Here is an 11434-nt window from a genome sequence, read left to right on the forward strand (position 1 = left end):
CCGCAACGTTTTTTAACGACAAAGTTTTTTTTTTATTATTCAATTCCATCACTCGTATTATTGAATGCCTATTCATCATAACTACGAATTGCTGGGGACATTACAATGCTTATAAAAGCTAGGAGACGTCAGTGTTCTTGCTTTATTTCATTTCCGCACATGCGATCACCATGGGAATCTCTTAAACTAAGCAGAATTACAAAATTTAAGCTCCAGAACTGAACTTGCAAGCAGTTCTGACTCCGAAAAAAGTGTTCATTTGTCCAATTCGGACATATTTGACATTTTGGGCATCTCTGGAAGGTGTATTTTTAGATCCTCGTGGAGGATCTCTCAGTCTTACTCACGTTGTTGTTCTTCATCTTCTTCTTGTGGACTTTTTTGTTTCACAGCCTACAGTTTTCATCGAAACTTCCTGAAACTTGGCGTATATATGTAAAAATACCCACGCGCAGACAGTAACCATCTCCGATTTTGAAAATTCCTCCAAGAAAAAAAATTATGACGTCAAAATATCTCCGCTCATGGAAATCGCCGAAAAAATTATCTCCAAAACAGGCAGCTTTTTGAATTCTGTTTGCGGGAATCGAACAGGGCATTAGCAGAGATTAATTACCGCACATATGATACATCACTATGACGTCATATCAATTTTTATGACGTCATTCCTATTTTTTGACATTTTTTGTTTCACAACCCAGAGTTTTCATCGGATCTTTGCGAAACTTGCCATGTATATGCAGAAAGCCCACGCGCAGGCAGTAACCATCTCCGATTTTGGAAACTCTTCCGAGAAAAAAAGTTGACGTCATAATATCGCCGCTAATGGAAATCGCCTATACCATTATCTTCGAAATCATTACATCACAATGACGTCATATTCGTTTTTATGACGTCATCATTAAGAGGACGAGGATCTTAGCTCATTTGAGCTTGTTAATATGACAGTTTGGTGATTGCTAATCGCATGCCAACTGAGTCATTTCTTATCAACTGTTTCATTGGAGTGCTTAAGTTTCTTGAGTACTCTACAATATTCACAGTCACTGAATACTGTATATCCATTGACTTTACCAAAGTTCAAGGGTCACTCACATGCGTTGGCCACGTGTTGTTCTGCGGTGCAACAGGCAGTGGCTGGCTTGCTGAAAACACTGAACAACAAATTTCAAAATTTTTTTTTTACTGGAGATGTGTAAAGTGATTAAGACTAATTTGGGTACGCTGATTTCAAAAATCATAACCGTTTTGCTGTATCACGTCAGGATTTTCAGGAACAGAAATATTCCCATTGCCTAGAAGTCAGGATTTCAATGAAATTTACATATGTCTTTAACATGTCTATTTCGTACAATTGTTGTTAACTTGTGTTATATTTCTTTCTTTCAGATAAAGATGAGTAGGCGTTCCTGTACCAATCATCCTGACAACTTCTGTTATGTCTGTGGTCGGTATACCAAAAAAGATCAACAGCGAAGTATATCAACAGCAGTGAAAATGAAGGCCGCCTACTTTCACTACTTCGGGTGTAAGGTGGGGGACCAAGAACAGAGCTGGGCACCACACATCTGCTGCACAAGCTGTCACACAACCTTGACTCAGTGGTTGGTGGGCAAGCGCGCGAGCATGCCATTGGCGGTGCCCATGATATGGCGTGAGCCGCAGAATCATCATGATGATTGTTATTTCTGCTGCACAAGCATCGCCGGCTTCAACAATAAGAATAAAGGTCACATCAAGTACGCTGACTGCGTCTCTGCTCGTAAACCTGTGCCTCATGATGACGAGAACCCCATTCCAACACCTCCAGCTGATCAGAACATAGCTGTAAGCAGTGGTGAAGAGGATGGTGATGATGAACCTTTTGAACCCGACACTCAAGAATCACACCTTCTGAACCAGGGAGACTTAAATGATCTTGTAAGAGATCTCTCGCTGTCAAAGGCGAAGGCAGAGCTGCTTGGATCAAGGCTGCAGCAGTGGAATCTACTTGAACCTAACACCAAGATATCCTTGTTCAGAGCACGTCACAGAGACATGGCTGAGTTATTTGAGATGGAAGACACGATGACATTCTGCAGTGACATCAACGGTCTGTTGAAAGAACTTGGGTGTGATCACGATCCTGCAGACTGGCGCCTCTTCATCGACTCAGGGAAGAACAGCTTGAAGGCTGTTTTGCTCCACAATGGCAACGAGAAACCATCAGTCCCACTGGCTCACGCGTTCGGCATGACAGAGACCTATGAGACTATGCGGCAGCTGCTTGATTCCATCAAGTACAATGACTTCAACTGGCACATCTGCGGAGACTTGAAAGTGGTGGCGCTGTTGTTTGGGCTGCAGTCAGGCTACACGAAATACATGTGCTTCCTTTGTCTCTGGGATAGCAGAGACGACAAGAATCACTGGACGAAGAAAGATTGGGAAGAGCGAAAAGAGCATGTACCTGGTCGACACAACGTGAAGCATGTCGCCCTTGTCGACCCAGCCAAGGTTTTCCTTCCACCACTCCACATAAAGCTTGGCTTGATGAAAAGTTTTGTACGGGCAATGGATCTGAATGGGCGTGGGTTTTTATACCTCAAGGAAAAGTTTGGCAACACCTTGTCGGAGGCCAAGATCAAGGCTGGTGTCTTTGTTGGACCGCAAATCCGACAGATTATGAAGGACGAAACTTTTCCGACAACTCTAAACTCCAAAGAGCTGGCAGCGTGGAGGAGCTTTCAAGCTGTGACGGACAACTTCTTGGGGAACGAGCGCGCGGACAACTATGAAGAAATAGTGCAGCAGCTGCTGGAGTCCTTCAGGAAACTTGGCTCCAGGATGTCCCTGAAAATCCATTTCCTACACCAGCACCTGAACTTCTTCCCTGACAACTTGGGAGCAGTCTCGGACGAGCACGGCGAGCGATTCCACCAAGAGATTTCACTCATGGAGACGCATTACCAAGGGCGGCACAACCCGAACATGATGGGCGATTTCTGCTGGTTCCTGCATCGTGAAACTGACACAGAGCAGCACAAACGCAAAGCCAAATGCCTAAAGCATTTTTAATTACATTCTAGTGGAGTTTTTCTGTAATTTCTATAATTTTGAAGCATTCATGATGAAATAAATGAATAAATGAATTTTTGTAAATTTCATTGAAATCCTGACTTCTAGGCAATGGGAATATTTCTGTTCCTGAAAATCCTGACGTGATACAGCAAAACGGTTATGATTTTTGAAATCAGCGTACCCAAATTAGTCTAAATCACTTTACACATCTCCAGTAAAAAAATTTTGTTGTTCAGTGAAATGTGCAATTTTATTTTCCATGGCGTTTTCCCTTTTTCTTCTTCCATTATATGACCTGTCACTTCAGCATAGATAAATACAAATAAAAAACGTTTCACTTTTAAAAGTTTCTTCAACCATTTCGTGTCTTGCTTGGTGAAGCCACTTTTACTTGAAGTGAAGCCACTTGTAGAACACTTGGCACGTGTTCTACAAGTTTCCATGGAGATTCCGCAGTTCTGGCCCGGAGGTAGGAAGGCAAAATATATTATATGATCACAATGAGAAAATCTTTTGTTATGAAATTATGAATCGCCACACCATGGTGGGAAAGCCGAGAGGTATGCATGCTCACTCTGTCGTCTGGATTTAAATGCCGATCCAGCTATAAACTATCATCCCAGTCTTTCACAGGCAGGGTGATTCATCAACGTGTGTGCCGTCTCTCAGATGGACGATAAACTGGGCATCACATCTGCCGGAATCCCTCACCTTTCTCCATCCCAACCATACCCCTTCTCTTCCACCCCTCTCCCTCTTTCCAACACTGACCCCCCCTCTCTCTCTCTCTCTCTCTCTCCCTCTCTCTGACCCCTCCCCTCCCCCCCTTTTCCTCTTCCCTCCCTCTCCCCTTTTCCTCTTCCCTCCCTCTCCCCCTTTTCCTCTTCCCTCCCTCTCTCTCTACCCCTCTATCTCTCTTCCAAACGCACCCCTCTGTTGAGGGGCTAGCATATACGAATCAGATTCAGAGTGAGCCAACCGATGGGGTGCAAAGGTCGCTGCATGTACGCAGACAGACCTTTGCCAGGAAGATAGCATGGGTTTTAAATGCTCCCACCCCAGATCTCACTGTGCGTGTGCGTGCGTGCAAGTTGCTGTTGTTGCTGGTGTTGTGGAATTTTGTTATCTTAACCGACTCGGTGTAAATCCTACAACTCGATTTGCAATACACAAATAATCCACTGTCCACAAGGAAAAGTACATTTCATCAAAGAACATTTATTTCGCGGAACCACGGAGTCCAAAACACTGAGATGTAAACATCCATGATGATTTGCACTAAACTAAGTTTACATTTCCTGATATATATATATGCTTTGGTAGGAGTGGAGGGGTCTGGGATAACAATGAGAGAGCATGATGACCTATAGCTCGCCTTGGTGAGAATCAAGCAAAATACTAAGAAGCAGACAGGGAAGGGGAGTGGAGGATAGGTGGGAGATAAAACATTAGGTTATAGGTCTTAGTAAAAATGTGATTATATACTTTTTGAATTCAAAGAAATGAATATAAGGAATTGTGTATATAAAAAGGCATCGAGTACATGGGTAAAAAACAGTGAGTACAGTAAAAGAAAAGGCAACTTGTTGAAAAAGGAATATTCCCCATCACCGGCTATCTCCACCTGTGGTGGGTGGGTTTCAGGAGGTGAAACGGAGATGTACCAGGTCTCAAAGTCGCCACCTCAATGTGTGTGTGTCGTTGATTGGTGTCCACATATGGGGTTTCAGAATGTGGAATGGAGTCCTCCATGCGTGGGCTCAAAGTATCCACCTTCATTTTGGTAAGGGGTCACGATTCATGGATCAAGCTGTGAAGTTTTCTGTTCATAAAGTTTTGTGCCGAGGGTTCTCTTCAGGATCGTCACTGAGCACCGGACAGCTGTAGTTTGTTTGTCGTAATATTCCCAGGGATGGTTTTTAGCATCTCTGTGAGGTTCTTCGTCATCATTCCCGTAGCTCCAACTCTCACTGGTACAACCTTGGCATTCTTCAGCTTTTCGGATCTTTTCACTTCATTCTTGAGGTCTTGGTATTTGGTCATTTTCTTGATTTCTGCATCGTTTAGTTCAAAATAACTGGTATTAACACCTCAATTAGCAATGTCGCCTTCTCTTTTTTGTATCTAAGTGTGATATCTGGTTGCAATGGTTTGTTTTCGATGTTCATGCTCGATGGGATCATTCAGTCGTACTTGAGCGGCACTTCCATATTTTCAGTGTTTGCTTTGGGTTAATGTTCCCACAAATTTTCTGGAACTTCAATAGCAAAGTTTTTGCAGATGTGCCACCGGATAACATTACAAACTATGTTGTGTCATTATGTGTTCAGCTGTTCTGACATGAGTTTTTTTTTTTTTGTGTGTGTGTGTTTGGTCATTTTGCATAATATATCATTCTCTTTGCTAATGCCAACTCCACCCCTCAAGTTTTTTTGTTTTTTCCTCCAATATATATATATATATATATATATATATATATATATATATATATATATATATATATATATATATATATATATCTCTATCTCTATCTCTATCTCTATCTCTATCTCTATCTCTATCTCTATCTCTATCTCTATCTCTATCTCTATCTCTATCTCTATCTCTATCTCTATCTCTATCTCTATCTCTCTCTTTCTCTCTCTCTCTCTCTCTCTCTCTCTCTCTGTCTCTGTCTCTGTCTCTGTCTCTGTCTCTGTCTCTCTATCTCTCTATCTCTCTATCTCTCTATCTCTATCTCTATATCTATCTATATCTCTCTATATCTCAACCCCTCTTCACAACCTCCCTCCCAAAGTATATAACAATGTTTGGTGAGGCGTGACTCTCCCCACCTCCATCCCCTTCCTCGCTCTCCCCTCTTTCCTCGCTTCCCCTCCGTCCTCTCTCTCCCCTCCCTGCCTCTTTCCCCCCCCCCAATCTCTCCCCTCCCTGCCTCCTCTCTCTCTCCCCTCCCCGCCTCCTCTCTCTCCCCTCCCCCCAATATTACAGTTGTCTGTCTCCGGACCTATCCGGGCAATGTTTATCTCCTGACAGAATAAAAGAGAAAAAATGAAAAGAAAAAGCAAGAAGTAGAATGAATATAGAGAATTGAAAAAAGTAGAAAGAAGTGTGAAAAGAAGAAAGAGCAAAGATGTGAGGAAGAACCCAGACAGATAGATTTCAGCAGTTACTCCCCAGGCTCAAATGCAGCAACATATATAAGCTTCCAGAGGTCCGTCAGTGGGCAATCATAGTCCACACAGCATCAGGATATGGTTACAAACATAATCAAACCATGTCGGGTTGACTCAGCCTGTCATCTTTCTGAGGACGGCAAAATCAGTCCCAGCTTGTTGGGATGATGGAGCCATTTGAGTATCCTGTGGAACGACCCATCCACGATTGTGCCCAAAAGTACAGGAGACTCCTTCGGCAGCAGCAACACTCTGGACAGAGTATGGTCCCAATGGATGGATGGATGGATAATTAATCAAACCAGGTGGGTTTGACTCAGCCTGTCATCCTTCCGAGGTCGGTAAAATGAGCTTGATGGGATGATTGAGCCATTTGAGTATCCTGTATCGGAGTGGGGACCTGTCCAGGATTATACCAATAGCCCAGGAGACTGCTTCGGCAGTAACAATGCTCTGTACAGAGTATGGTCCCAATGGATATCCAGATGGGAGTTTGTCTCTGGACAACTTGGCTCCGGATGAGTCCAGGCGGTGTTTAAGTCCGGGCGGTGTCTGTCTCTGGAGGCGTCTGGGCTGTGATGATACCCGGACGCGTCTGGGTGGTGATGGTGGCCGGAGGCGTCCGGGTGGTGATGGTGATCGTGTTCGGACGTGTCCGGGCGGTCATCACGTGCGGACGTGTCTGGGCGGTGATGGTGTGCGGATGCGCCCGGGTGGTGATGCTGTGCGGACGTGTCTGGGTGGTGATGGTGTGCGGACACGTCCGGCTGGTGATGGTGTGCGGACGCGTCTGGGTGGTGATGGTGTGCGGACGCGTTCGGGCGGTGATTGTGTGCGGACGCGTCCGGGCGGTGTTGGTGTGCGGACGCGTCCGGGCAGTGATGGTGTGCGGACGCGTCCGGTGGTGATGGTGTGCGGACGCATCCGGTGGTGATGGTGTGCGGACGCGTCCGGTGGTGATGGTGTGCGGACGCATCCGGTGGTGATGGTGTGCGGACGCGTCCGGCGGTGATGGTGTGCGGACGCGTCTGGGCAGTATTTATGTCCGGATGGAAGTTCATCCCCGGACGGAATTTTTGTCTCTGGATGGGAGTTTGACTCCGGACGCGAGTTTTTCTTTGGATGTGTCCGAGCAGTGTTTGTGTCCAGACGTCTCCGGGCGGTGTTTGTCTCTGGACCATGTTGATAGTATGACAGGTAGAAAATGGATTTCAGACATTATTTTGTTTCCATCTCTTCCTATTAATCTTTGCAGAATCATTTTGATGAAACAGTATGAATCATAATTAACGCTCCACCGCACGTCTACGTTCCCTTCCTCTCACCTCATCCTGTCTTCTCTTCCCCCACCCCTCCTCCCCCCCCACCCCTCTCTCCCTCTTTCTCCTCCACCCCCCCCCTCCCGTTTAGTATTCCGTTCGCGAAGTGACCGGTGGTATTGGCCAGTCAAGAATATAAATAGCTCTTTCAAGACTCTTTTATCCTTTTTGTTTTTTTTTACTCCACAACAGTGTTTCTCAACCCCTTACAGTATACAGACCAAGCTGTTAACAGCTTGGTGTCTCTATTTTTCCTTCAAACCACTTACCCCCTTTTTCACTAACATTTAAAAATCAGAAAATAAAAAGTAAGTAAGCTAAATCAGAAACATCTGAGGATTCAGAGTTGAATGGCGAATCTCTTACCTAGAAGACGTTGAACATGTTGCTCTTCTATAATCGTGTGTCATTTCTTGAAAGTGGTGGCGCTGTTGTTTGGGCTGCAGTCAGGCTACAGTCGTGTGTCATTTCTTGAATCATTTGGAATAATTGGAGTGGAGGCAAGCTGTTAGAGGTATTTTTTTTAAATATTTTATTGCTTCGGAGCCAAATAAACATTTAAACATCCGTCACTCCGGGCATCACAACAGGTTCCCCAACGGTGTGGGGTTTTTTGGACTTTGCAATCCTCAATGAAATCAGGAAAGATGCTTTCACACCACAATTAAGTGAAGTTGTCATTCTCCACATTGAAAACTCCTGATGGCAAAGTTCCTGTTTCTTTTGTTTAAAAATACCTCAACGTGGCTTCTTTTCACAATCAGGATGCTTTGTAGATAAATGGCGGTGAAATTCCACGGGTTTAAGCGCTTCGTTTGACAATACCTCCTCACAAATAACACACTCGATTTGATTCATCCTTGGATTCAGTAAATGTAAATCCCAATGCTAAATATTCTGGATGACATTTCTGACAGGGAGGCTTTCGTTTCTTTGAAGGTGGCTGAGATTCCTCTTCCAGTCATAGGCCCAGGCTGGTACCCACTACCACTCGCTCGTATAAGAAATCTCTCCATTTTGCAATGCACTGTGTGTTCACTGATCACCGAGTCGAACCAGTCGTGATATTTTTTTTTTAAGTACACTCCGGAAATACGAAGACGAGTTAGGTGGGATGCAATACAAAAGTAGAAAATGATTGTACAGTGTTCAGCATGTGACAACAATGTGGGGGACTGCGATGTACATCGTTGTTGAACATGAACGGAAAGTTCATATTTGTATCTATTTTGGTTAAAATGGCTGCTTTGAATGGTTTGGCTTAGAATTGCATCAAAAGCCAACAAATGCAGAAGAGTATTGTATAAAGAACACAATATATATATGAAGATGATGGAAGTCAAGGAGAAAACTTGAACGACCTGCTGTTATTAAGTAAGCATGTACAACTTGAAATATTCTTTTTTTTTTGGAGTGACTCATGAACCACAAGTGGTCTGCAGACTACAAGTTGGGAACCAATGCTCTACAATAATGTAAATGATAATGGGTGGCAGAGGAGATAACAGGAAATGATGGATTGCTATGAACTGAGTTTTTAAAATCAGGATCATAATTGAGATAACTTCTCCAGTCCCACTTTGCAGATGTATTTTGCAAATGGACTCTCATTAATATGAAAGCCCAACGTAAAATGCTTTTTGCTTCTTCAACATAATTTTGCGACTGAAGGAACAATCCAAACTGAGAATGCAAAATCTGAACATTTTCCAAGCTCTTCGTACATTCTTGGTCAGTGAAAAGATCATTGTAGAGATGACGTGCCTGATCTATCTTTCCATCCTCAGCATAAATTTTTGCAACATCGCACATTGGCATGACAAATTTCTTTTCAGACACAGCAAATGATTTCTGGCAAAAGTAAATGGAATTGCCCAAGAAACATTTAATTTGATCTTGTTTGGTCTTTGATGCCATTCTCTCGTTTTTCAAAAGTTTGGCTTTCTTGTAGTAAACTTTCCCCAAAGTGTACCAAATTGTAGGGTTATTGGAGTTGATATTCAAACTAGCTTGAACGATTTTGATTGCTTCATCCAAGTCTTCTGAAGAGCCTTCACGTTCGAAAAATAGGCCACAGTACTTCTGAATGGTAGGATGGTTTGAGGCCTCGTGCAAGGCTTTCTCCAAGTGCAAATATGCCTCTTCACGTTGCTGTTTCATTTGACAACGCAAAGCCAGATGTACAGAAGCCATACTGTTTTCTGGGTCAAGTTCAAGGGTATGTCTGAGAAGTTTCTCTCCTTCCAAAATTTTTTTGCTGAAACAATCCCATCGATTGTATTTCCACTCCAAACGCCACAATGCAATGGCACATGCTAAAGTCCACTGAACATGATCCGGTTGACTTTTCAATGCTTCTTTGAAACAGGTTGCAGCGTTGCTGTAATGATCAAACCCGCAGTGAAACAAGGTCCAGCCTTTCTCAGCCAGCACTTGTGGATTCTCCTGTGAGGTACAATCTCTGCCCTTGGTTTCACAGCTTATCTTCTGTACTTTGTTGAGATAAGAATTGGCTTCCTGCTGGTTGTTCATTTTGTAATAGACCCAGGCATAATTGCTGTACAAGACCAGATTGTGTTCACTCATTTCCTGATGGGATGTCTTGTGAAAAGCTTCTTCAGCTGCAGCGAGGTGCTGCAGAGCACAAGACCAACTATTCTTCATTGCAGCAATGAAAGCAAGGAAGTTGTGTGCTGCAGGTTTCCAAACTTCAGAGTTGTATGTCATCTGGAATTCAATTCCTTCTTCGAGCCATGAGATTCCTCGAACAGACGCTTCCAGGTTCCAGGTGAAGTGGCATTCCAGTTGTTTCAGCTCTGCTTCTAAACCTTGATCGACCATATCAGTTTCTGAAAAACATTGAGAACGAAAAAGAGCAATCAGATTACAGACCCTCGCCAAGAGTTGTTTTGTGTAGAAAATAAATGGAAGGATGCATTAACTAAATGAAAGGTAAAAACGAGCCGAAGGGTCTTAAGTGTCTAAACGGTCTTAAAACATCAGTAGACGACCCGTGAACTCATTGAGTTCCCATTGTGACAGCGGTTGATGAAAAAAAAAATCATTTGAAGAAAAAAAAAAGATAGCTCCAGCAAACTATATCACTGAGGTTGTTTACATTGATTAAATTCTCCAGAAGAGTACTTGACTGAATGGTCAATTAATTTTTTAATAATTTTTTTCGTTGACTGATTTGAACGAAACTTGATACTGCACACTGCAGGAGAATGGTCAGTAAGGTGGCCCTAAAATTTTTGCGCTATTTTGAACCGTATTGGCTTTATTTCGGGAACATACATACATATATATATATATATATATATATATATATATATATATATATATATATATATATATATATACACACACAAGATGAGAGTTTTAGTAATATATAGATTATATGGTGTGAATGTCTAATGGTCTAAAGGGGTAGAAAGGAGTCTTAGGAGTTGTAAAGGGTGAAATAAGCTCTAAATGCTCTTAGGGTTCTTGTGGTCTTAAAGGGTCAAAGAAGGTTTTAGGGATTCTTAAGGTTCGAAATGGTCTGAAGGTCGAAATTAATCTGAGGGATCTTAGGGTTCCAAAGAGTCCAACAGGATGTAAAGGGTGTAATGGGGTCGATCGGGACTTACCTTTTTAAAGGGTCTTAGTGTTATAAAAGATCTAAGCAGTCTTATGGCTCTAAAGGTTCTTAAAGGGTTGCTGGGTTCTCAAGGGCCTTGGAGGTGTAATGGTTCTGAAGGGTCTTCGGGGGGTCTAGAGGGTCTTGCAAGCAAGGATAACCTTACACAAAAATGCTGAAACCTTTGTGGATGTGGTTGATGGTTTTCGTTGATTGGGGAGAGAGATGACTTGTAAATGCAACTACTTTTTACAATG

The 11434-nt window shown here is 43.0% G+C and overlaps 1 pseudogene across 1 annotated transcript in view; it reads right to left on the reverse strand.

Moving 5' to 3' along the window:
• Window positions 1-7641: 7641 nt before the first annotated feature.
• Window positions 7642-11434, reverse strand: part of LOC147020844 (antiviral innate immune response effector IFIT1-like) — a 30778-nt pseudogene continuing 26985 nt past the window's right edge. The window contains exon 3 of the transcript XR_015061979.1: window positions 7642-10404. The product of XR_015061979.1 is annotated as an antiviral innate immune response effector IFIT1-like (transcript). The remainder of the gene's footprint in view (window positions 10405-11434) is intronic.

This window comes from Eptatretus burgeri, chromosome 9 (assembly GCF_056783735.1).
Source record: "Eptatretus burgeri isolate ZD-2024b chromosome 9, Ebu_testis_v1, whole genome shotgun sequence".
Lineage (NCBI taxonomy): Eukaryota > Metazoa > Chordata > Myxini > Myxiniformes > Myxinidae > Eptatretus > Eptatretus burgeri.